This window comes from Mauremys mutica, unplaced genomic scaffold (assembly GCF_020497125.1).
Source record: "Mauremys mutica isolate MM-2020 ecotype Southern unplaced genomic scaffold, ASM2049712v1 001380F_np12_obj, whole genome shotgun sequence".
Taxonomy (NCBI): Eukaryota; Metazoa; Chordata; order Testudines; family Geoemydidae; genus Mauremys; species Mauremys mutica.
Genome location: NW_025423182.1, coordinates 10242 through 36597, shown reverse-complemented (window position 1 = coordinate 36597; position 26356 = coordinate 10242). Strand labels below are relative to the sequence as shown.

Here is a 26356-nt window from a genome sequence, read left to right as displayed (position 1 = left end):
TCTGGGTGGTGTGGCACTGCATGTAGGGAGCCGGAGGGGTGCTGGGCAGGGGGTTTGCGAGGGTCTCTGGGTGGTGCGGCACTGGAAGAAGGGAGTCAGAGGGGTACAGGGCAGGGGGTTTGTGGGGGTCTCTGGGTGGTGTGGCACTGCGCCTAGGGAGCCGGAGGGGTGCTGGACAGGGGGTTTGTGGGGGTCTCTGGGTGGTGTGGCACTGCATGTAGGGAGTCGGAGGGGTGCTGGGCAGGGGGTTTGTGGGGGTCTCTGGGTGGTGTGGCACTGCATGTAGGGAGTCGGAGGGGTGCTGGGCAGGGGGTTTGTGGGGGTCTCTGGGTGGTGTGGCACTGGGCATAGGGAGACGGAGGGGTGCTGGGCAGGGGGTTTGTGGGGGTCTCTGGGTGGTGTGGCACTGCGCGTAGGGAGCCGGAGGGGTGCTGGGCAGGGGGTTTGTGGGGGTCTCTGGGTGGTGTGGCACTGCGCGTAGGGAGCCAGAGGAGTGCTGGGCAGGGGGTTTGTGGGGGTCTCTGGGTGGTGTGGCACTGCGTGTAGGGAGTCGGAGGGGTGCTGGGCAGGGGGTTGGTGGGGGTCTCTGGGTGGTGTGGCACTGCGCGTAGGGAGCCGGAGGGGTGCTGGGCAGGGGGTAGCATGGTGCAGCATGGGCCCACCCCCAAGGGGAAGAAGCACAATGGCAGTGCAGGGCTGGGCTGGACAGCGTGGGTCTGGCACCTCCTGGTTTGTAAACAGTGCCCTTGTACTGGGCTGGGTGGAGTGGGGCTGTCCCTGCCGTGCCATGACTCATATCCCATTGCCCCCAGTCAGCCCCTCACTCTGAGGACTCTTCCCCATGCCTCATGTCCCCATTTCCCCCATGGGGACCCACAAATATGTTTAGCACCGGACCCACAACAGGTTAATCTGGCCCTGTTTGGGGTGCAGGCTCTGGGATGGAGTTGGGGGTGCAGGAGGGTTGCAGGCTATGGGGAGTTTGAGTGACGGGTGCAGGCTCTGACCTGGGGCAGGGGATTCGGGTACAGGAGGGGGTACAGACATGTGGGCTCTGGGAGGGAGTTACCAAATCAGCAGATTGTATAAGAGAAAGGAGCTGCAGGGATTTCATATAGACATAGAAAATGATAGAAGACACTTTTACATAGTCAAAATGTGAGAGGCAGAGTTGGAGGGAGGGAGGGAGGGGGCGTCTGTACAATATTTCCCCGCATTCAGTCTCCTGGCTGGAGCAGTAACCGCCCCGCAGCACTTGTATAGGATAGAGAGGAGCCGCGCTGTCTACGCTTTGACAGTGTAGGAATCGGGCTGCCGGTGCCTTTAAGACCCAGCCCCAGGAACCCGCCCCCTGCTCCAGGGCTGACACGGGGCACAACTGAAAACAGCCTGTGCCCCCCCACAACCCCGACACCCCCAGATCTGCGAGCCCAGCAGGTGGCTCATCCCGAGGGGCCCCTGTTCCCCCCCACCCCCCCCTCCCTAAACGGGGGTTTTGTCCCCGCACAGGGTCTGGCAGCGTCTCCCCCCCCCCGGGATTAACCGCGGCTCCCACCCCCCACCCCCGATTTTTCCCCTTCAGCCTCTCTCCTGCCGCTGCCTACAGCAGCTTGATCCCCCCTGGCCAGTCAATTTCTGCCCCCCGCTCAGACCCTGGCAGCCCCCCCGCTGCGATTTGCCCCCTTGAGCATTTTAAACGCCCCCAAAGAGCAGCAGCAAATCCTGAGTAGAAGCGAGGGCAGAGAGAGGGCAGTGGCGACAGCGGAGGTTACTGGGCATGCTCAGTGCAGCCAAAGTAGCGAATCGGGAGCGGTTCGTGTTTCTGTCGGTACAGGTGTGGCGCAGCTCCTGCCTGCCTGGGTCCGGGTCCAGCCGGGGGGGGGCGCAGCTCCTGCCTGCCTGGCCCCCGGGTCCAGCCGGGGGGGGGGCGCGGCTCCTGCCTGCCCGGCCCCCGGGTCCAGCCGGGGGGTGGCGCGGCTCCTGCCTGCCCGGCCCCTGGGGCTGGCCCCGGGTCCAGGTAGGACGGTAAGGGAACAGGGAGGGTGTGTTGGATAGAGGGCAGGGGAGTTGGGGGGGGGTGGATTAGTGTCGGAGCGGTCAGAGGGCAGGGAACAGGGGGATTGAACGGGGCAAGGGTCGGGGGGGAGGCAGTCAGAAAGGAGCAGGGGTTGGATGGGGCAGTGGGGGGGCAGTTAGGGGTAGGGATTCCAGGGACAGTCAGGGGAGAGAGAGAAGGGGTGGTTGGATGGGGTAGGGGTCCCAGGGTGCCATCAGGAATCAGAGAAGGGGTTGGATTGGGTGGCAAGGGGCAGTTGGGACAGGGAAGGGGGTGGATAGGGCATGGGTGGGGGCTGTCAAGGAACATGGGGGGGGGGCCCTGGTGCTCCGGCCCGGCTCCTGGCCCCGCGGTTGCAGTAACCGCTCTCGGTTCCCTGTCGGGGCCCTCGGGCGCCCCCTCTCCCGCGCCGGCTGCCCCGGAGCGGAACGACCCCCCCCCCCCGCCAGCGAAGACGGGAGAGGAAGAGTTTTCCGGGCCCCCTGGAGTGAGTGAAGGACCCCACTCCAGGGGCCCCGAAAAACACTCGTGGGGGCCCCTGCAGGACCCGGGCCTGGGGTAAATTGCCCCTCTTGCCCCCCCCCCTGGGCAGCCCTGGCCAATAGCACTCAGCCCTGCCTTCTCTCTGCTCTGTCTGTCCTTACCACTCATTTTTTCCCTCTCTCTTGCTTCAGCTCCGCTGCTACCGTTTCTGTGCACTGATCCCCTTGATACGTGTCCAAGCGACTGGGGCTTCCCCAAAGTCACTGACAAATCCATCACGGTTTCAACTGAAAATCAGCCTGGGTGGGTGGGTAGAGGGTCCAGCATGACCTGTCATTGGAAGTGTCTAACTTGGCTGTAGCACGTTCCTGCTCTTCCCCCTCAGCTCCTCTTGCAGGCAAGAGGAATGGCAGGGTGAGGCTGCGGCTTTCCAGGGCTTGGGGAAACTTGAGCTCCTCCTCTTCCTCGCCGAGGAAGGATCAGAATGGAAACTTGCCCAGTTTGTCCCAGCTTGGTCTTGGGGTGAACCAGCATTCAGTGCTAGAGGGTAGTGAAAGTGGGACTCTCCCTCCAAACTCTCCCAGGCCAGGAAGGAGAGGTTCCTCCAGCAGGAGCCTCCCCTTACCCTGACCAAGCCCAACAGGTAATGGCAGTGTTTCCTGGGGTTTTCAGAACTCCCAACAAGGGCATCTTAACTATTTCACTCCAGGAGGTGTAAGGAATAAATCAACAGGAACACAGCACTTCCCTTTGATAAGATTCATGCAAGTAAGTGTGCTCTATCTAAAACTGCAGTTTATTAGATTTAAGCACACACAAACATGAGCATTAGGCTTAGAACATTCCAGATATTTACCTGGAACGGTCTTGAGTAATTAAGAGCAGGTTCGCAGTGGCCTGTTGCTCACCCACTGGGGAAAAAGGGTGTCAGGGAAAATGTCTCTCAAGATGGCTTCAGAGGACTACTCCCAAATACACTCTGTTAGCAAATCTTGTATAACTAACTTCTACAAAACACATAGGTCATAATGACTCCTACCATGTCATCACTTTTCTAACTTTCAATAAACTTTTCATATCAGAGGCATCTAGAACCAAGGTTTTCTAACCACCAAGGTTTTTAGTCTCAGTTGTTTACTTCTGTCCTCTCCTCCCATTCTGATTAGCAGAAACTGTCAGCTAGAGATGACCTTGCGTCTGAAAGCCTGTCTCCAAATTAACCCTTAACTATGTGGTGTTCTGTTTCATTACTTAAGGGTGGCCAAATGCACATAATACACCTCTACCTCCATATAACGCTGTCCTTGGGAGCCAAAAAATCTTACCGCGTTATAGGTGAAACCGCGTTATATCGAACTTGATTTGATCCACTGGAGTGCGCAGCCCCGCCCCCCCGGAGCGCTGCTTTACCGCGTTCTATCCGAATTCGTGTTATATCGGGTGGCGTTATATCGGGGTAGAGGTGTATGGTTACAATTAACTGGATCGCATTCTGGAGTATACGCACCCCTCAAATCCAGGGCAAGGTCTTAGCACAGCAGAGGGGTGAGAGGACTGGCCCTTCGTCTCACTGCACCAGCCGGTCACTAGCCATGCAGCTGGGACTCTGTATCTGGTCATGCCAATCAGAGGGGGCAGCCTGCTGTGCATCCTTGGGTGCCCCTCACCCGACTGTGGCATCCAGAACATGCAGGCGGCTGAGGGGGAGAGGAAGCAGTTGCTCTGATGGCTCCATAGTAGGGAATGCTGGGAGGGGCAGGGGCTGAGTCAGCTGGGCTCCAGACTGGGACGCTGCGCAGGGCGGGGTGAGCTGTGAGTCTCTTCTCACAAGTCCTTATTCCCAATGGCCCTTAGTGCACCTGGCCTGGAAGTTTCCCAGCACTTCCCAGTTCATGGCTCACGGGGGCGGTAGGGCCTGGCCGTGAGGCGGACACAAGGCAATCCCGCCCTCGTCGGCTTCACGTTCCCCTCTGGGAGGGCCCCGTGTGTGACGAGTAATGAGCGTTGCAATGGCCAGGTGAGTGAACACACAGCAATTGCACAGCACGTGGGGCTGCAGGAAGCCTGGGCACCCTACCTGCCTCAGGGCAGAAACACAAGGAGAGGGGATGTCGGCATTCCCAGAATCCCACCTGCCTTGGGGGAACAGTAACGTGGGGTGGGGGATGCAGGTATCCTGAGAACACCATGTGCCTTGGGTCTGTAATATGAGGCAAGAGCATCCTGTGTGCCCCACGTACCCTTGAGGAGGGCAGTAGCATGTTAACAGAGCCTGCTGGGTGACCTCTGACCTGCTCTTCCTCCCGCCCTGCAGATCGATTTCCCAGCCTCTGCCTTCAACTGACGTTCACAAGCCCACCGGCTGCCGAGTGCAGCCCCAAGTACGAGTTCCACAGCTTGGGCAAAGAGGACCAGTGCAAGCTGAAGGAGGTGATGCAGAAGGAATCGCTGTACTGGTGAGAGGCCGTGCCCGCGTGGGGGGACGCACACACCATAGGGATGACTCACGGGGAGGCGAGACCTTGGCCCAGATGCTGTCTCCAGCTCTCCTGCCCTGGACTGTAGCTCGCCAATGGGCACTGCACAAAGAAGCAGTCACATGTGGGGGGGCTGGCTGGTGTGGGTGGATCTCCATTGGGTTTTCTCCTCAGAAGTCTGTCGGTGGGAGAAGGGGTCTCTTGGGCCCTGATCCAAAGCTGAAGGCAACAGAAAAACTCCCTCTGCTTTAATAGCCTTTGGATCAGGGTCTGTGGCCAGGCAGGTTTGTGACTCTCAGGCCAACCCGATCTCACGCTCTGCCCCCGTCCCTGCCCTGCACACATGTGCTGTCTGTCAGCAGCAGGACCAGAGGGGAGTCATGTGAGGGCCTGACCCTCATCTCTGGCAGGCTGGGGCCCCAATAGTGGCAGTGCTGGTCCTGATGCTTCTGCCCCCCATGCTCCCTGTCTGAAGGCAGCTGTTTTCAGGCTGTTCATCTGTCCTTCCCCTGAGCTCCCCGGCCTCGCGCTCTGGCAGATGGCTGAGCGGGAAGAAACTGCCTTCTCCAGATGTGTGTACAAAGAAGGTGTCTCCAGCCTCCTCACCCCCGCTTCCCCCTCTGCCCAGGGCAGCTGGCTAGCCCAGCCTACGCCTCTGCCTCTGCATCACAGACATGTCTATAAACAGGAAGGCTCAGGTGTCGCTGGCCACATGCAAGGCAGCTCACTGCAGGCTGAGCTGACTCCTAGGGCATGATCCCGACCAGCAGGGCAGGGGGTAGTATCTGTCCCTCTTCTCTAATAGACAGTGGGAAACGGAAAGGTCCCAGGGGACCTGCTAGGGCCCAGTCTCTTGGAACCGGCTGGGAAGAACCAGCAGGCAACATTCCCCCTCTCACTCATTCAGCCCCACACATGGCTCCACAGGGCATCCGTACCTCTTGCCAGGCTGCCCTGCATGTGCCTGCTGAAGCGGGGAGGTCCACCCCCAATCTAAGGTTCATTACAGCCTCTGTCTCATGTGGCACCTGGCCCACCTCACCCTCCTTCTCCTCCAGTTCTCCATCTCTAAGCACCACAGAGCCCTGGCACCCCCACCCCATCTCATCTCTCCTGCCCCCCCCAACCCCTGTGGTTTTGGGGAGCTGACTCTTCCCCAAGCTCAGGGGCCATTCTGCATCCTCGCTCCCTCTCCACAGTCTTATGTAGACATGTATCCCTGGCTCCAGCTCCTGCCCCTGCCTTTGTGTGCCCTCTATAATAGCCCCACCCCCTAAGGCCAAATCCAGAACACAGGCACATCCCGGTCACCAGGTGTGATATCTGCCCTACAGCCACACACTCTGCTTCTGGGGCAGAGAGTGCCCCCTGCTGGCACCTGCAACAAACTCTCTGTCAGCTGCTCCCATGCTGGGTACAGCATCTGCTTCAGCATTCTTCTTCTTCTCCGGAATGATCCTTATTACCATCGCTGTATCCGGCGTGGCAAAAGTGCCGGGTGCTCTGCAAACAGAAAGACGCTCACGGAGCTTCTGATCTAAGCAAGGCCCGGGAGAAGTGGGAGGGGGAGGCAAGTTCTACTTCTGCCCTGTTCCCCAGCTGTTGGGTGGATTGGGCCTTGGTGCAGGGATGAGCCTCCCAGAGCCGCTGGGTCTAGAAGAACAATAAAAAGCCAGAAGTGGGCAAGCTCAGTCCTCCATCTTGGTCACTCCCAGCTGGGGCTGCGGATCTGGGTCCCAAACCCACAGGCAGAGCACTTCCCACCCCAGCCCCTGCAAAAGACCCCCGGAGTCCCGACTCCAGGTGGCACTGGGAGCTGCACCTCTGGCAGAGGAGAGAGACAGAGGCTCCGCAGAGAACAGGTGGCGGGCTGGAGAGGAGGCGTTTGAGCCCACTCCTGCTGGCCCGAATGCAGCCAGCCAGGTATGTTCCAGTCTCGGTAGAGTGGGAATAAGGAGCCTTGCTGTCCCTGTTCCTTTGCCAGCTGATCCAGGCCACGTGGTCACCTCACACAGGCTGCAGCTGTTGGCTTGAAACGTGACACTTCCTAGAGGGACAGGGCGCAGTGCTGGGAACTGGCAGGAGGCACCCAGCTCTTCCTGGCATTGTGCTCTGGGAGGGCAGTGTCTGGCCCGCCTGCTCCAGAGCTCGTCAGGTTCATTGCCAGGGTGGGTCGTTCCCACCTTCTCCTACGCAGGCAGCGCTTTCGCTTTCCTTTGCCTTTGTTTGTTTTGGGCGAGCTCTGTAGTAATCATGAAAGGGAGTGTCTGGGAATGGACCTAGGCCTGGGAGCTGGGTGGGTCGGCTTCCCACACACTCAGCTCTGCTGATACCCCTCAGTACCGATCTGCAGCCCTGCTATTCCAGCCCTGAGCTCCTCCCTACCAGCTCTGCCAACAGGGCCGCGCCAAGCAGGCGTGTGGGGCGGCGTTGTCGGGGCAGGGCGGCATTTGGCTCCGGCGGACCTTCCGCAGGCATGACTGCGGCGGGTCCCCTCTTCCCGCGGCTCCGCTTGAGCTCCCGCAGGCATAACTGCGGCGGGTGCGCTGGTCCCGCGGCTCGGAGGGAGCTCCCGCAGGCATGCCTGCGGATGCTCCACCGGAGCCGCGGGACCACCACACCCGGCGCAGACACTTCTGCCCCGACCGCAGGACCGGGGAAGGGCGGCGCAGCGCGGCGCCCTGCTTGGGGCGCCGTATTTTATAGAGCCGCCCCTGTCTGCCAATGCACCTCAGTGCCAACCCAGCCTCCCCTATTGCAGCTCTTAGATCTCCGGAGCTGCCAAGCACATTGAACTGTGCACTGGTCTGTGATGTGGAGAAATGTCCGCTGGGCACTAAGGTTATGTCTACAAGCTAGCTTGGGTAACAGAGCGCTGAAGCCACAGCAACTGTGGAAAATGACTCCGGTGGCTAGCCCGGGCCAAAGCCCACACTGCTGCAGGTTCACTGCTCCAGGACCCAAACTAGATCAAATCTAGCTTGGGAAAATCTACGAGAGCTGCAAGCACACCCCATGATTATAGTGTAGACACACCTTAAGTTGAGACCTGCCAAACTCATTTCACTGGGGCTACAATGCACTAGTGTCATTTGCCTCTGTAAGAGCCAGGCCCAGGAGTGAGGGATTGTCACTCCCTGCAGACACTGGAATGGAAAATCGTGTGCAGCCCAGGGGCTCCAGGTTGCTACAGTGCTGATCAGGATTTTCAGGGGGAGAGAACGGAGTGGGGGCGTGTTTGAAATTCTCCTTGCCTCATCTTCCTCAATTTCAATCCAAGCTGAAAATCAGCTAAGATGTGTCCAGAGGAATCAAAGTCACTTGCCTCTGCCCGGCCAGCTGACCCCCTGAATGTGTCAGGCTTGAGGTGGAAGGGTTTATGCTGCTTGATCAGGACTTGATCCAGCTGCCTTCCTCAGAAAATGGGATTGATTCATAAGCCACTACGTCACATTGGTCCCAGGATACTAGAGAGACAAAATGGGTGGGGTAATATCTTTTATGGGACCAGTTTCCATCGTGAAAGCGATAAGCTTCAGGTCTTCTCTTAGGCAGCCCTACCCAGTTCTAGTAACAGGAGCCAAAGTGGGTGTCCCAGGATTGACTTTCCTGCTCTCTTGTGGCCATTCAGAGCAATGACCCTTTTATTTCTTGTCCAGCTCCTGAGATTCCTAGAGCCAGACCCTGTTCCCAGTAACGCCAGTGTCAAGCCCTCTCTTCAGGGCTCTTTGATCCTGGGCAAGTCACGCCCCCACTCTGGGCCTCAGGGCCCCCGTATGTACAGCAGGGATGGAAACGCACTGCTCTCCCAAGGGACTGAGGTCTGTGTCTTGTGACCTTTGCTGCCCTAGGCTGACGGACACGGACCGGAAGAGACTGTGGGAGAAGCGCTATTACTGCCACGAGCAGCCTGGATCGCTGCCTCTGCTGCTCACCAGTGCCCCCAGCTGGGAGTCGGCCTGCCTGCCTGATATCTACGCCCTGCTGAAGCAATGGACTTGCATGAACCACCAGGATGCCCTCGGGCTCTTGCATGCAACGTAAGCCGCTGCCTGGGGAGTCCGTCCTGGGGGGTGGACGTGTGGTGGGCAAAGACCGCTCCTTTTCCTCGCCCCAGCCACTCACTGGGGGCTGTGGCTTCTGCCTCTCAGCCAGTCGCCGCATTAAGATGCATCCAAATCCTATGAACATCTGAACCCCAAACAATCCTAAAACTGCGCTGTGTCACCGTGGAGGGGAGGGGGAGGAACGGGGGCACAGGCTGGGCATACGTGGGTTTAGAATCTTTGCCCACAGGTTGGGCATGGGGGAGGTGGACATAGACTGGCTATCGCCTACTAGTATTCCCTTTAATATTGCAACCACGACCTACTGCCTGGTAGTGAGCACAGTAGGGAGCTGGGGGAACTGATCCAACAGGAACCCACCCAGAAAATAAAAAGGGTCGATAAGGGAACCAGGAGACTTTCTGGAGACAGGACAGACATCTCTGTTCCCATGTTTTGTGGCATTCCCAGGGGGATGATGTGGTTTGCCTGGGAGGCTGCAGCTGTGCTTTTCTCAGCACCTCCGCAGTGCGCCTATGAGAGGCTGTGATGGCGGCAGCAGCAGCAGACCCTCTGCAGAGAACCCGGTGGTCTCGTCTGCAGGCAGGTGGGCTGGGTTCCTCTGGAGAGAGCCTGCTGTGACCTCCTCCCAGTGATGTGTGGCTTGTGGCTGTAGGTTCCCGGATCAGGAGGTGCGGAGGACAGCCGTACACTGGATCGACTCCATGTCAGATGCAGAGCTGCTGGATTACCTGCCGCAGCTGGTGCAGGTGAGGCACGTTGGTCTGAATGACTCAGTGAACAGCATGGCCTATGGTTAGTGCCAGGCCTGTCCATCTGTCTGGCCTGCTGATGGAGAAATGTCCTTGCTTCTCTCCTCCCAGGCCCTGAAGTATGAGTGCTACCTGGATAGCCCCTTGGTACGGTTCCTTATGAAGCGAGCCATCTGTGACCTGAGAATCACCCACTACTTCTTCTGGTAATGTCGGTGTGTGTGCTGCAGCCTTTGGGAGGGGTCTGTGCTCAGCTGGGGCCTGCCCAAGAGATGAGGGGTGCCGGGGGAGTGGGCATCCCACCATTAGCATCACCAGCCATGACTTGTGCCCCTCTTAGCCTGTGAGGTACAAGCCTCAGCTCCCCACCCTGGAGTTCCTGAACCGGGGATAGTAGGAATGAGAAGGGTTGGAGCCCCTTGTCCTGACCTCTCCATGCTGCCCTCCTCCCCCAGGCTGCTGAAGGATGGACTCAAGGACTCCCAGTTCAGCATCCGCTACCAGTACCTGCTGGCGACCCTGCTCTGCTGCTGCGGCAAAGGCCTGCGAGAGGAGTTCGACCGGCAGTGCTGCCTGGTCAACACCCTGGCCAAGCTGGCCCAGCAGGTTCGGGAGGCTGCTCCGTCCTCGCCACAGGTTGGTGCTTAGCCTGTACCTGTGGGAGGGGCAGGGGAGTCAGACTGAAACTACAAAACTCAAGGGGCTGCTCGCTTTGGTTACGGACAGTGCTCCTCTGTCTGCAGGGAGCAGGCCACGAGCGCTGGCTGTCAGGGGACCTCCCAGCTGCTCCAGTTCCCGCCTCGTCCAGTCACAGGCGCTGTTGGGAGCCATGCAGGAGTGCTGGCTGCACTTCAGGAGTTGCTGAAGGGCCATGGAGGAGAAGGGGGAACAATGCTCCTATCCCAACTCCCATCCCCCACTGAGGGGCCTTCCATACCTCACACACGTGCCGAGGCTCCCCCAACCTCCTCGCCCATAATTCCTTGAGGTCACGGGCACTTCCCTCCAGCTGAGGGTGACCAGGCAGGCCTGCCTAGTGCTGTTTCTTCAGGGGTCACTGAGCAAGGCAGGGTTCCCAGGCATGCATTGCAGCTGGAGAGTGAGAAGCTGTGGTTGGGAAGGGATTGCAGCTCCCCCTCAGCCAGTCGATCCCTCCGGGGGCAGTGGGTTGCTGGCAGGGCTGTGGGTGGGGATGTGCATGCGAGGCTGTGACCCACCCCTCCCTGCGTCTCCGGCAGGCCATTCTCCGAGACGGGCTGGTCGACGTGAAACAGTTCTTCAGCACCAATGGCTCCTGCCGCCTGCCGCTTAGCCCCAGCCTGCTGGTGAAGGGGATCGTGCCCAGGGTGAGTGACCGAGCCGGGGCGAGAAGGGAATCGGGACCAGGACTGCTGGTCCACCTGCTGTAGTAGGCTAATTTCACCCGGGGCACAGAATGCCAAGACGATGGATTCTTATGAGGAGACCTTTTGCATCGTCCATCCATCAGATTCCCCCTAATCTACCTGCCCCGCAAAGAGCACCCGTGCTCAGCCTGCGTACCTCGGACCCATGTGCTCCTGACCCCCAGCCCTGTCTCCTCTCCACCTGCCCCAACACTCCAGATTGCTCCTGATCTGCACCCCATCCCCATGAACCCACCTGCACCCACCTTGATGCGATGCATCCAGCTCCCTGCCTCCCCTGAGCTGCAGTGCCTGTCTAGCTGAACTTCGGCGTGGGTTTGGGGACGTGAGTCAAATGCCCCCCAGGGCCTTGCGTGAGCTAGGCAGAGAGAAGCCTGGTGACTGGCTAGTGCACAAATCCCCTGGCCTGAGTGTTGGGCCTGGTGGCTGTACGCATCCCTGTTGTGTATTTGGTTGTCATGGGTTTTGTTACCAGGGCCGCCCAGAGGATTCCGGGGGCCCGGGGTCTTCGGCGGCGGGGGGCCCTTCCGTTCAGGGACCCGCCACCGAAGTGCCCCGAAGACCCGCGGCGGGGACCCCCCACTGCCGAATTACCGCCAAAGCGGGACCCGCCGCTGAAGTGCAGCCCGGTCTTCGGCGGTAATTCGGCGGCGGGGGGCCCCCACCGCGGGTCTTCGGGGCACTTCGGCGGCGGGTCCCGGAACGGAAGGGCCCCCCGCCGCCGAATTACCGCCAAAGACCGGGCTGCGCTTCGGCGGTGGCTCCCGCTTCCGCCCCGCCCCGCCCCGCCCCCAACCTCTTACCCCCGGCTCCCTCCTCACGCGCAGCCTCAGCGCCTCGCCGGAACAGCCGCAGCGTGTGGCCGGCGGGGCCTGAGCTCCGTCCCGCTCAGAGCCGCGTGGGGAGGGGGCGGGGCTGGGAGCTCCACGCGGAGCGGAGGGAGGGGAGCTCAGCCCAGAGCTCCCAGCCCCGCCCCTTGACGATGCGGCTCGGAGCGGGGCGGGGCTCAGGGGCCCCGGCGGAGACTCGGCGCTTGATGCGCTAGGGCTCCAGGAGAGGGGCGGAGGCGGGAGCCCCCGCTGTTCTCTTGGGGGCCCCTGCGGAGCCCGGGGCCCGGGGCAAATTGCCCCCTTTGCCCCCCCCTCTGGGCGGCCCTGTTTGTTACTATGGCAACTGAGTTAGACTATTAAGGGATAGCTCAGCCGGTTTCAACCGGCTGAGTGAGCTCTCTGTCTCTGTAAATAAAATGGAGGTTTTGGTTAGCTGTCTGCTCTCTGGCCTCAAGTGATTGCTTCCTACACCGGCTGCCCCAAGGATACAACACTGGCGACGAGGATGGGATCCTGGTGCTGCTCCAGTAACAGAAGGAAGTAGAAGTCAAGGTAAAGACCAAACAAAGAAAAAAAGCTGCTTGTTGCACTGACTGTGAAAGTGAAACTAAAAATCATGGCTACTCTGACCAGGCCCCTGGAGCCTTTTGATGAGAATACAGAGCAGTGGCATGTGTATACTGAGCGTTTTGAGCTTTTTGGTATTGCAAATGACATTACAGAAGCGAAGAAGGTGCCAATATTCTTAACTGTTGTAGGGGCTAAAACCTACTCTCTGCTACGCAGCTTACTACACCCTGTTAAGCCTGAGACTAAATCTTACAGTGACATTGTGGAAATCCTGGGGTCTCATTTCTCCCCAAAACCACTGGTAATTGCTGAAAGATATAGGTTCCACAAAAGAGACCAAAAGGAAGATGAAACAGTTGTACAATTTGTAGCCATTTTAAAAAAGCTAGCAGAACACTGTGAATTTAAAGAGATGATAAATGATGCCCTGCGTGACAGGTTAGTGTGTGGCCTCTGCAGTGAAGCTATACGGAAGCGCCTACTGACAGAGGCTCAGCTTACCTTACAGAAGGCTGTTGATATTGCTGTCTCCATGGAACTGGCTACAAGGGAGGCACAATACATCGGTGCATCCCCTAGGGTGCAAAAAGTGTCACAAGAACTGACCCACAAAACGGTGCAGAGTCAAGAATGTTACCGCTGTGGTAAGCTGGGTCACCAGGCATCAGAATGCTGGTGTAAGGACCTGGTGTGTCGACACTGTAGCAAAAAGGGACACATTGAGTATGCCTGTAAACAAAAGAAAAAGAGGCCTGTGGTCTGGCCGACAAAAAGAGGAACCTTGCATACCCTAGAGCAGACCCAGGATGATCAAGGTGACACCTCCTCACAAGAGGAAGTGCCACTGCATGTTTTGTCTTTGGCAGCGGGCTCACATGAATACTGGGTAACCCCCTTATTGGAGGGCAAACCTATACGCATGGAACTAGACACCGGTGCAGCTGTCTCGCCGGTTCCGGAGACTGTGTATAAGGAAAAGCTACAGCATCTTCCGCTTAAGGCAACAAAAACTGTTCTGAAGACGTATACAGGTGAAGCTGTGCCCATGTTGGGCACTATTGATGTTAAGGTGGAGCTCAATGGACAGGCGGCTAAATTGCCACTGTTTGTGGTGAGAGGTGACTACCCAGCCTTAATGGGTAGGTCTTGGCTTGGGAAGATTCAGCTGAACTGGGCAGAAGTGCACCGGATGACTAAAGAAGAAACCAGTCTAACCCCTATACTAAGGAAACATGCTGCTGTTTTTGGAGATGATTTGGGAAGTATGAAGGGAATCACTGTGACATTGAACATTAAACCTGGCAGTCCACCAAAATATCTGAAAGCCCGAACTGTGCCATATGCCATCAGGCCAAAAGTTGAAGCAGACCTGGAGCGCCTGGTCACCAATGGAGTCCTAATACCAGTTACCCATAGCTCATGGGCCACTCCTATCGTTCCAATAGTGAAGAAAGATGGCTCTCTCCGGATTTGCAGTGATTTTAAAGTCACTGTCAACCCAGTGTTGTGTGCAGAGCAATACCCGCTTCCCCGCATCGATGACCTCTTCGCAGGCCTGGCTGGGGGACAAAAGTTCAGTAAGATTGATCTGAGTCAAGCATATTTACAGATGCACGTCGATGAAAAGTCCCAAGAGCTGTTGACTATTGTGACTCATAAGGGGCTTTATCGATACTGTCGCCTACCCTTCGGAATCACATCGGCTCCCGCCCTGTTCCAGAGGGCTATGGACCAGATCTTGTGTGGCTTGTCAGGAGTTCAGTGCTATCTGGATGATATCCTGGTCACTGGAAGAAATGAAGAGGATCACTTAAAGAATTTAGAGGCTACCCTACAAAGACTGGAAGAGTATGGCCTACGAGTTCGCAAAGACAAGTGTGAATTCTTCAAGCCCTCTGTTGAATATTTGGGACACATCATCGATTCTGCAGGTCTTCATAAGGCCCCTGCAAAAGTTAAAGCTATTGTGGAGGCTCCCCCACCTCGAAATTTAAGCCAGCTACGCTCATTTCTAGGACTACTGAACTATTATGGAAAGTTCATCTCACAGTTAGCCACACTGCTAAAACCACTTCATGAGCTCCTTGGGCAGAACAAGGCCTGGAAGTGGACTGAAGCCTGTGATGTTGCATTTAACAAAGCTAAGGATGCATTGTTACATTCTGAAGTTCTAATGCACTTTGATCCATCCTTACCCCTGCAATTGGCCTGCGATGCTTCCCCTTATGGAGTGGGAGCGGTTGTGTCACACATTATGCCTTCGGGAGAAGAAAGACCTATTGCTTTTGCTTCACGCACTCTAAGCAAAGCAGAAACTAACTACGCCCAAATCGAACGTGAGGCATTAGGAATTGTTTTTGGAATTAGGAAGTTTCATCAGTACCTGTTTGGGCGAAAGTTTACTCTTCTTACAGACCATCGACCTCTGACATCAATTTTTGGACCCTACACAGGCATTCCCCCATTAGCTGCTAGTCGTATGCAACGTTGGGCATTGATACTTTCTGCACACACATATGAAATCAAATATCGGAAATCCACTCTGCACGGCAATGCAGATGGCCTCTCAAGGTTGCCTTTACCGGTCAAACATCAAGATAGTGCCCAAAAGGAAATCTTCTACTTTGAACAGGTAGAGAATACACCCATCACTGCTGCTCAGATAAAGAAGGCAACCCACGTTGACCCAGTATTATCCCAAGTTATGGACCTGGTGATGCATGGAAAATCTCGACAAACCTCTCCGGTCTCACCCGACCTTGTTCCCTACATGTCCAGGCGGACGGAGTTATCGGTCCAATCTGGTTGTTTGTTGTGGGGGAGGCGTGTCATTATTCCACCACCCCTGAGATCACAGATGTTAGAACAGCTACATTCCGGTCACTGTGGAATAGTGCGCATGAAGGAAATTGCACGAAGCTATTTTTGGTGGCCTAGACTGGACAGTGCTATTGAAGAGAAGGCAAAAGCTTGTATGTCATGTCAGGGTGTAAGAAATGCACCCCAGTGGGCACCCCTACACCCATGGGACTGGCCTGAAAACCCGTGGCAACGTATTCACGTTGACTTTGCTGGCCCCCTTGAAGGAAGCATGTTCTTGGTGGCAGTAGATGCCCATTCTAAATGGCCAGAAGTCTCTATAATGCAGTCCACTACTGCAGAGAGTACTATCCAAAAACTACGAGGACTCTTTAGTCGTTTTGGTCTGCCAGAACAACTTGTGAGCGACAACGGACCGCAGTTCGTCTCTCAGGAGTTTCAAAATTTTATGAAGGCAAATGGGATACACCACATCACGTCAGCACCATATCATCCGTCCACCAACGGATTAGCTGAAAGATTTGTGCAGACAATGAAAAACGCTTTGAAATCAGCAAAGGGACAACACTCCATTCAAAAGCGTCTGGATACCTTCTTACTTTCCTATAGAAACACACCTCATGCTACGACCCAGGCTTCCCCAGCCTTTCTAATGATGGGACGACAGCTGCGCACTTGCTTTGATCTGCTGAAACCTTCTGAACCCAGACAAACTGTGCAACATCAGCAGCAATATCAAGTCATCAGACGGGCACCCAGAGCAAAAGACCGAACCTTTAGCCCAGGGCAGCCAGTTTTGGCTCGGAATTATACTTCCAGAGCTAAATGGGTCCCGGCCACAGTCATCACTCAAACAGGACCTGTTTCCTATGCAGTCCGGACTGCAGAGAATCTTACCTGGCGGTGAAATGTAGATCAGCTGTTGCCAGGTCATGCCAGTCTTCAGGACCCATCTGCAGTTGAGGGGTCTGACTTCACCCCTCCTGGTGAGACACCGAATCATGAGTCACCTGTTCCTGACTGTTCTCCTCCATTACTCCATTACTGCCGGCAGCTGAGATACCCCTTTGCCCAGCACGAGCTGATATCACCTCCTCTCCTTCCAGAAGCTCTCCTTCCAGAACGTGGATGCCCTCGGGGAGAACATCCGTGTTATCTTTAAGGTGAGCCCGGCTGCTGCTGCGGCTTATCTGGTTGGCTCTGTGCCTGCGCCTCTGGCACAAGCGGTTCTGATCAAACAGCCATTGCCGAGGCTTCTGGTTCAAAGCGGGTAGGAGTTCATTGCAGAATATTAGCCAGTAGGACACTTCCTCCTCTCGGGCTGCTCCCATCTCTGCAGCAGCTGTGAGACCAGGTGCTTGTCAAACAAAAAGTGAGCAAAAGTCTCCGAACTGTGATGGGAACCAGCTCCACTGCAAGCCATGGCTGCGTGACAAACCCTAGTTCCCCTAGAAATGCTCTCACTAAATAGCAGGATGGGGGGGCGGGAGGCCATCAACAGAAGGCACTTGAGTCCAGTTCTTCACCCACAAAATCCCTGCCACAGAAGCTGAAGGTTTAAAAAGCCAGTTGGATCATGTAGCTCATGGGCAGTGTCGTTCTCTACAATCTATTCCCCCGGTCTGGTGCTCAGTTCCACTTTCAGTGTCCCAAGTGAGGAGGCTTCCACCCCTTCCCTATTCCACAGTCCAGACCTGACTGTTGGCACCTCTCCCATGATGTTCCCACTCCCTCGGCTCCCACAGAATCGCATCTGTCCCCCCCAAAAGTGAGCCCCCTTTAGCCCCAGACACATTGTGGAAGAGACCCGTCCTGCATTCATGAATTGTGGGGTTTGTGAAGGCTGTGCTGGGCAGAGGCAGAGCTGGCAGTGCCCTCTTTAAATCTGAGAAGAGCCTCTGTGGGGAGGGTGTGCGAGCTCTCCCCTGGGAGAGGGAACCATGAACTGTTGGCTTCATGGAAATGCCCCAATTGTGACCATGCGCCTTCCCTCCTGTGACTGCCAGTGTGGAGACGACCTCCGGCAGGACATGCTGACGCTTCAGATGATCCGGATTATGAATAAGATCTGGGTGCAGAAGGGGCTGGACATGCGCATGGTCATCTTTCGCTGCTTCTCCACTGGCCGGGGACGGGGTAAGTCGGAGCCCGGGTGTGACGGTCTCCCATTTTCCTCCCAGGAGATCTCTTGGGGGGTTTCTGCTCCTCTGGGGCTGTGATGCTCTCGGCAGGGGGACACTGTAGGGAACTCAGTGGCTGCAGAGCTAGGGTGAACAGCGCGAACCCAGCGACTGTCCCTTTGGGTATGTCTCTGCTGCAGTGTGGATGCGGGCTCTGACACGTGTTTAAGCCCAAACCCCCTTTTCTGGAGGAAGGTGAGGCAGGTGCTTCAAGTAGCACTTTCTGGAGGTAGCATCCATTGGCTGCTGTAATGGCGTCCCTTGAAGACCGCTGTGCAGCTGTGGCCAGAGAACCACAGCACAGGCTAATATCAGTCAGCAGGTGCAGGGGGTGAAGAGGGTAGCTCTGCCCCCTGGACCTGTTACTGGGTGTGCCCCGAGGCATCCCACAAGGCAGGATGGCAGCACAGGTGGCTCGCTGCCCCTCAGTAGTCAGAGCTAACTGGATGGTATTTAACTCTGCCTAGAAACCCAGCTTCTGCAGAGGTCTGGGGCATCGGTGCCTGCACATCCATCGCCTACTGAGCCGCTGTCAGAGCCACCTGACATAGCCAAGGTCCTTGGCCTCCTGCGAGGCAGGGACTCAAGGCTTCATAACCCTGTGCCTCCGAGCAGGCTCTAAGGGATGTGCCACGGGAGCTGGTAGATATACCCTGGGCTTTCCGCAAGAATTGGATAATCCCAGACTTGAGCCCACGTACCAGTTCATGAGTGGGGTAAATTTGGCATAAGGGCTCAGGACCCTCTGGCCTCCTGTATCTCTCCCCACCAGTTAAATCCATAGGGATGTACCTTGCCAAGGACTGTCCTGCCTTCCCAGAGTCTTTCCTATCCATGGGAGTTGCCTTACATCCCTGCCACCAGAGGGAGACGCTGTGGACGACTCTTGCGGCCTGATTTTCAGAGGCGGATTTTGGTCAGTGCAGCTGCACTGACCTTCAGCTCCTGTGGAAATCAGGCCCAAGGTGCCTCAAGTCAGGCTCTCAAATTGAGGCATGCAAATCGGTGACGGCTGGCCCCTCAAGGGGCTGCTGAGACCTTGGGGACCCAGGCTGGGATCTCTCTGCGCCACCCAGGGCAGGGGGAGGGGTTTGAATGGACAGAGCGAGTGGCAATTCTGGGTGCTGACCCTATACCTGCTGCCTCCTCTTCCAGGCATGGTGGAGATGATCCCCAACACAGAGACTCTGCGCAAGATCCAGGTGGAGCATGGGGTGACGGGCTCCTTCAAGGATCGCCCCCTGGCAGACTGGCTGCAGAAGCACAACCCCACGGAGGATGAGTACGAGAAGGTAGTGAAGTGGGATGCAGCGGGGTGACTTTGGAATGGAAAGGGGGCGTACAAATCCCTCTATAGGGCAGGGAGCAGGGGTCCGAGGGAGGCAAATAGCCTCTGCAGCTTGAGATGATGCACAAACGAATGCCTCAACCAATATGCTTCACTTCTTGTAAGCCCTCCACATAAACAACGGCCAACAGATGCATCCTGAGCCTGGCTTGGCCACACGCTTAGCTTTGTTTAGGACCTTCAGTGAGTGAACTTGATCTTGACCTTTTGCATAAACCAAGCCAGCCAGGTGCACCTGTGCTCCTGAATTGTGCCTACATTTAAGGACAAGCTGGACAACCCCCTGTCAGGGATGGTCTAGATATACTAGGTCCTGACTCAGCGCAGGGGCCTGAACTAGATGGCTTTTTGAGGTCCCTTCCAGCCCTGTGATTCTGTACCCACAGATTTGTTTATGTGTAGGACCTACAGCAAGAGTGCAAGGTTTTTTGTTTTTGTTTTTTTGGTAATGCTTTGTTACTGGTGTAGGCGGGTGGGGGTGCTGAGCATCATTAAGTGCCCCCCTCCACCCCACAGACCAGGCTTGCTCCTGAGAGTGCGGGACTAAACATTCCCATGCTCTCTCCCCTTCCTCTCAATTCCTTTTTGAAGTCTCTCTTCCCCCCTCGCCTGCTCTAACCCCTTCTCCCTCTCCCAGGCGGTGGAGAACTTCATCTACTCATGCGCCGGCTGCTGTGTGGCCACCTACGTTCTGGGGATCTGCGACCGGCACAACGACAACATCATGCTCAAAACCACCGGCCACATGTTCCACATTGACTTCGGCAGGTTCCTGGGCCATGCCCAGATGTTTGGCAACATCAAAAGGTGGGTGTCACCCACAGGACCATGGCAGAGGGGTGAGATTGCTCCCATTGTACTACATGCTGGAGCAGAGCTTAGTCCTGGTTCCCTTGACCAAACATCATCTCCCTGCAGCCGTTGTGCTGGGGACGGCCATGTTTCTGTGAGACTACAGGGCTACAGTTTGTACTGTGGGCACAGCGGTTTGGAAGGTCTGCTGTGCGGCTGCCAGGGAGCCTGGCTGTGTTGTGATGGATGCAGGACAGACTGGAGTGGCTGTCTGTTCCATTTCCCGTGGTCGACCCCTCTGCTCCACTCCCTGTGCTGATCTGGGCACGTGTCTCTTTTTCTATGGTGCAGGGACCGGGCCCCGTTCGTCTTCACCTCGGACATGGCCTATGTCATTAATGGTGGTGACAAGCCCTCCAGCCGCTTCCATGACTTTGTGGATCTCTGCTGCCAGGCGTACAACCTGATCCGCAAGCACACCCACCTCTTCCTCAACCTGCTGGGCCTGGTGAGAACACGGGGGGGCTGCCCTGATCCAGGCACCGGGGCAACTTTGCTCTCGCTGGATCTCCAAAGAGTGGGCCACCCTCCACGCCCAGGCCTTGAGATGCCTCCCACCCCCAGTGGTGGGAAATCCCCTTCCCTCTCGGAGTCTGCAGCTGCCTCTTGGCCTCTCTGGTTCTGCCCCCTACTCTGGGCTCTCGTGTCCCATCTGACAGCACTATGAAAGCAGCGTGCTCCACCCTTGGGGGGAGGCGTGTGCTTAGTGTCACGCAAGCGCCCCTCTGGCTGTCTGAAGTGCAGCACTGACTGCCTAATCATACGGCGCTCACCCAGCCGTCCTCGCCCATGTGGGTGACTCGGATCCAGGCAGACACACCCAGCGCTGGGCTGGGCTCGCGAAGTACATCTCATGGGGTGTGGATGTGTGTTATGGGGAGAGGGCCCCCGTCCCTCTCCGCTGGAGGAGTCTTCGGGGGGGATGCTGGACAGGCCATCTTGACCCGCACCTGAGCCATGTTTACGGTAGAGGCCCCAGGACTGGCTGGTCCATCTCCCTCTCCCTGCTCCTTCCCCACCTCTGGGCTCCTGGCACTGACCTGGCTGCCCTGCTCTCCAGATGCTGTCCTGTGGTATCCCGGAGCTCTCCGACTTCGAGGACCTCAAGTGCGTCTATGACGCCCTGCGGCCGCAGGACTCCGAAGCCGACGCCACCACCTATTTCACCAGGTAAAAGGATGCAGCTGGCGCTGGGTGACAGATGGGGAAGGGGGCACCCCTCTGTCACCAGGGAGAGATGGAAGGGCCTTCAGTGGCTGTACACCCACTCCTAGGAAAGGAGCCAGGCTCTTTGTGTCCCAGCATCCCTGGTTGAGGGGCCCTTGTGCACTCAGAGTTTAGGAGCCAGGGGTGCCATGAATGGCAGCTGCCTTTGGCCCAGGGTGGAGTCCCCCTCCCTCACTGAGACGCTGCCCTTCCTCATTGCAGGTTGATTGAGTCCAGCCTGGGCAGCGTGGCCACCAAGCTCAACTTCTTCATCCACAACCTGGCACAGATGAAGTTCACAGGCTCAGACACCCGCCCCGTGCTTTCCTTCGCCCCCCGCGTGCACACGCTCAAGACATCCGGCTGGATCCGTGACGTCTTCCTTTGTCGCCGCGAGAAAGTCTTCAACCCCAGCAAAGGCTATGTGAGCGCTGCAGCTCTGCTTCTGCCGGACATGTGCCGGGGGGAGATGAGAAATCTGGGAGAGGGATTCTGTGCCGGGGGGTGGGTTAGGAGGAAGGCCATTCAGTGGAGACCCAGGGGCAGAGACACAAACCAAATGAAGGCTGCTGCTGCAGCGATTTCCTGATTCTGGCCTCGCTAGGAATAGTTAGTGGTTTAGAGGAGGGAAACCCTGTTCTCTGGCAAAGGGAAATGTGGGACCTGTCATTGGACGGCTGCCCTCACACTGTATGATTTGACTAGAACCCAGTGCTTTCCACTTACCCTTCCATGACGCCTTCAAAGGTGACTTGAATGTCTGCCTCCTTTCAACGCATGTTCCTGAAAACTTTCCCCCGTCCTTAACTTGGTCTGAAGTGATGCCAAAATAAATCATTTAACCTTGGTCTGATTTCCAAACTTCTTACATTTCAGTGCATGCATGGTGGGTCTGATTCTGAGCTAACCTGGATGTCAGGTGGGCTGCTTCCGATCTGTACTGGTGTACGTGAGATCAGACTCAGGCATGCAAGCGATACCAGGCTCTGCCTCCCTGTCTTGCAGACGTACATCGTGAAGGTGCAGCGGGAGAGCCCCTGCGAGGTCACCTGTGTCCAGCGTACCTTTGAGGAGTTCCAGGAGCTGCACAACAAGCTACGCCTCGTCTTCCCCTCCTCTCACCTGCCCAGGTAGCCCCTCCTCTCTTCCTCAGCCCTGCTCCTTGTCCCACCCCTGGAGAAAAGGGGCTGGCTACTCTGCAGGTGGTTTGGGGCTTGGTTCATCTCTGGGCAGGTGCATGCTGGGAGGGAGGATGCACCTCCCTGGCTTGCTTTTTTGCCTCCAGGCAGCACCCACGAGGACAAGTCTCCCCCTATTGTTCCACCTCCCCGCCCCCCATGCTGCTTCCTGACTTCCCCTGACCACTGTAACTTGACTCAGCCCACTACAGCTCTCCCTGACTCCAGACAGCACCCACCCAGACTGAGCCCGTCTCGATCCTCTTGGTGCTGAGAGACACCGGTCAGGCTCCAGCTATCCTTGGCTTTAGGGCCCTCCCATCCTGCCCATGTTCCCTGCCCACCAGTGTTTGCTGGCAGCACCTGTCCAGAATGGCCTGGAAAGTCCTCTAGATTTTGTTACTGAGAAACAGTCGACTCAGCACCATTGTGGTGTGATGTGCCTCAGGCCAACACTTGCTGCCTCGGGCAAGAGCAGTTCGCTTAGGGACACTACTGCTTCAGCAGTGCATTCTGCTGCCCTGGGGACTTGCTAACTGTTCTCTCTCTCTCTCTCTCTCCTGCACACACACAACTGGTCAGTTTCCCCAGTAGGTTTGTGATCGGCCGGTCACGCGGCGAGGCAATGGCCAACAGGAGGAAAGAGGAGCTGAATGGCTACATCTGGCATCTGATCCACTCAGCCCCAGTGGTGGCTGAGGTAAGATTCTCATCTCAATGCCTCTCAGTCCACAGTGGAGAAGGTTGATCTATCATACGTGGCTTAATGGATAAGTTCTAGGAGGGAGTGTTATCTAGTGAGTACAGCAAGTGACTAAGGGACAGGATTCCTGGGCCCTTTTCCAGACTGTGTTAGTGAGAAGTGGGCAAGTCGCGTCTCTCTGTGCCTCCATTTCCCCATCTGTAAAATGGGGACAGGAACATTAGCTTTGATCCCAGGTGGGTTGTAAGTCTTAACTTAACTCCAGGTTGTAAAGTTCTTTGAAGATCAGACGCGCCATGTAAGTGGTGAGTTGTTCCTCTGGCTTGGGATTCTGGAGGATGGAAGGTGCTATATTAACTGATGGTGGTGGAGTTACAGATCTTGCTTTGAAGTGTCTAGGACATGCTTACGGATGGAGATATGAGCTGTGACGAAGTGGGACTGGTCTTACTGGGGGCTGGGTACAGATCCTAAGTTTCTAGCAGCACAAATGCCTGACAATCTGTCGCCTAGCAACTGATGGCCGGGCCCCTCCCTGCAGAGGTGCTGGCTAAAGGTGTTGGAGACAAAGGGGTCAGGTGACCTCCTGGCCGGGGAAAGAAGCAGAGGAGAGAGGAGGGGCCGGAGGGGGTTGGGCAGACTGGAGCTGGCTGGGAAAAGAGGGGAAGCAGGGAGAGGGAGCTCTGATCCCCGAGGGGGGCTGTGAGGCCCCAAAATGGACCTAACCGGGGGGATCCTGTTATCTGTGCCTGCAAGACCTGTGTTGGACTGTGTTCCTGTCGTCTAAATAAACCTTCTGCTTTACTGGCTGGCTGAGAGTCCTGGTGAATCGGCAGGGAGCCCGGGGGTGCAGGGCCTTACTCCCCTACACTCCGTGACAACTCCCCTCTCCCCCCTTCGAGACTGAACTGAGCGGGGTCACTCCAGCCAGTGACCTGGGGAAGTTCGAACCCACCTACATTCCCATGGCTGCCCCAGAGTCCCCCCCGTTCTGGGGGAGGAGTTACCCCAGATCATTCCAGTTTCCTGTCCCCCTGTAGGTTGGGGGGACTCGAGGGCACTCGCAGTTTGCAGGGGGGAGCCTTATGCCGCCCACGCCCTTTCCCCACCCCAATACCCCTGGGGTGCATGCGGGGCTGGGGCCTTCTCCCCACGTTCCAGTCTGGGGGGCTGTGATTCGGGCTCTCTCGGTTCAGAGCCCCCCTTTTGACCCTGGCCGCCCTCTGGACAGGCTCCTCGGGGTGGGGCAAGGGCCTTACAGCCATCTTCCCCCTGTCCCGGGCCTTCCTCCCCCTCCTCCCCCTCCTCCGCTTCTTTCCCGGGCCAGGAGGTCACCTGACCCCTTTGTCTCCAACACCTTTAGCCAGCACCTCTGCAGGGAGGGGCCCGGCCATCAGTTGCTAGGCGACAGAGTGTCAGGCATTTGTGCTGCTCAAAACTTAGCATCTGTACCCAGTCCCCAGTAAGACCAGTCCCACTTCGTCACATGAGCCTGTTACCTCTGTGTGATAGAAGCCAGACTTGTGCTATTCTTGCCTTGCAGTGTGATCTTGTGTATACATTCTTCCACCCCCTCCCGCGGGATGAGAAGGCTGCAGGCACCAATCCAGCTCCAAAGCCCGCAGGTATTCATTGTATATGGTCCATCTAGTCTGGTATGGAGGCTAATATCAGGCGTGTCAAAGGGAAGGTGTAACACACCCACACAATGTACCTGTGTTGTGCTGTACTAAACAACAGCGGTAGATTCCTTCCTGACCCCTTGAAGGAGCAGGAGAATGAGAGTCGAAGTAGTGGTTACCTAAGGGGAAAACAGCCGCTCCAGGGCATTCCATTGAAGTTCTTTTATGCTTCTTCCTAAGAAGCTGGCACGTGGTTTAGAATCGCGGCTGCACAGCTGTGTCGCTGCTTGGTCTCTGGCCTATGCTGGCCTCTGTAGCTCACTCCCTGTGCTGGTAGGCCCTGCGCACTATCTCTGTCCTTTGCCTCTTTCCAGATGCCACGTGGTCTCGGCCCATTGGGAAGGTGGGAGGGGAGGTGAAGCTGTCCATCTCTTACAAGAACAACAAGCTCTTCATCATGGTGATGCACATCCGAGGCCTGGTAGGTGCCTTGTATCCCAGCAGCAGCTGTGGCTGCTGCGCAGGCTCTGTCTGTGTCCTGGTGCCGTGGAAATGACTGGGGTTTGTTTGGTGTCTCCCTCTTGTAGCAGCCTCTCCAGGACGGGAATGACCCCGATCCTTATGTCAAGATCTATCTCTTGCCTGACCCCCAGAAAACCACCAAGAGAAAAACCAAAGTGGCTCGGAAAACCTGCAACCCCACTTACAATGAAATGGTACCGTCTGATTCCCTTTGACACTCATGTAGGGCTCATGGACAGAGCATTCAGCTGTGAGGGGGTTAGGTTAGATCTAGAGTCAGCTACGTGAATCTTTATCATCCTTCCAGGATGGGGGTGGAATCCAATTGCCTGCCACTACTAGTGCACTGGCTGGATTGCTTGGGTCAGTAGGGATCAAAAATCGCTGCTGACCGAGGAACGTTCAGCAACTTGTCAAATGAACTGGTGTCTCGGACCAGTTTCCAGGGAAAAGGGCCCATCTCCTATCTGGTCCTCTCAGCAGAGAGGCCAAGCACTGAATGGCTCATGGAGACTGAGCTACACTCTCCCTCCAGAGCATGGTTAAGACACAGTAATGGGGCAGCAGCAGAAGGGATTCCCCATTCTGTAACCGAGAACTTCCTTCTCCAAGCTGCCAAGGTACCGCGTTCTGACCGGTATGGGCCTTCCCCATTCTCTGTCTTGCAGCTCGTCTACGACGGGATTCCCAAAGGAGACCTTCAGCAGCGGGAACTGCGCCTGAGCGTCCTGAGCAAGGAGAGCTTCTGGAAGAACATCCTTCTCGGGGAGGTCTGCATTAAGCTAAGGGGCCTGGACCTGACCCAAGAGAAGATGGGCTGGTTTGAGCTGGGCTCCAGGAGCCAAGGGACCATGTGAGGAGAACGTGGCAGCAGTGTCTTTGGAACCACGCCAGTCCTGCGGTGCTAGTGCTAGGCTGTGGGAATGGGTGCGAGTCCCAGGAGTTGTATCCTGGATCCCGATGGATTTTGTTTTCTGCAAGCGGGAGCTAGAGACACGCTCTCTCTGCAGATGAAGGTGTTCGTTTTTTGGGGTGGTTTTTTGTTCCATTTTCCCTAGAGACTGGGAACTCAACATCACAATAGGACATCCTATTGTGACTTGAAAAGGCTGCAGTAGATTTTTTTTTTAAAGTTTACCTTGTGCCAAGGGAGCAACAATGAGGGAGGGGGGAATATTGGGGACACTTTTTTTTTCTTTTGAGATTTTTATTTTTAAAAAATAATGAAAAGTAATTTGTGTCCAGATGGGACATGAGGCTTTGATGAGAAGAGACCTGTGGGTG

The 26356-nt window shown here is 56.6% G+C and overlaps 1 pseudogene; it reads left to right on the top strand.

Moving 5' to 3' along the window:
* The first annotated feature begins 1777 nt into the window (after nucleotides 1–1777).
* Nucleotides 1778–25929, top strand: LOC123358079 (annotated as a pseudogene).
* The last annotated feature ends 427 nt before the right edge of the window (nucleotides 25930–26356 follow it).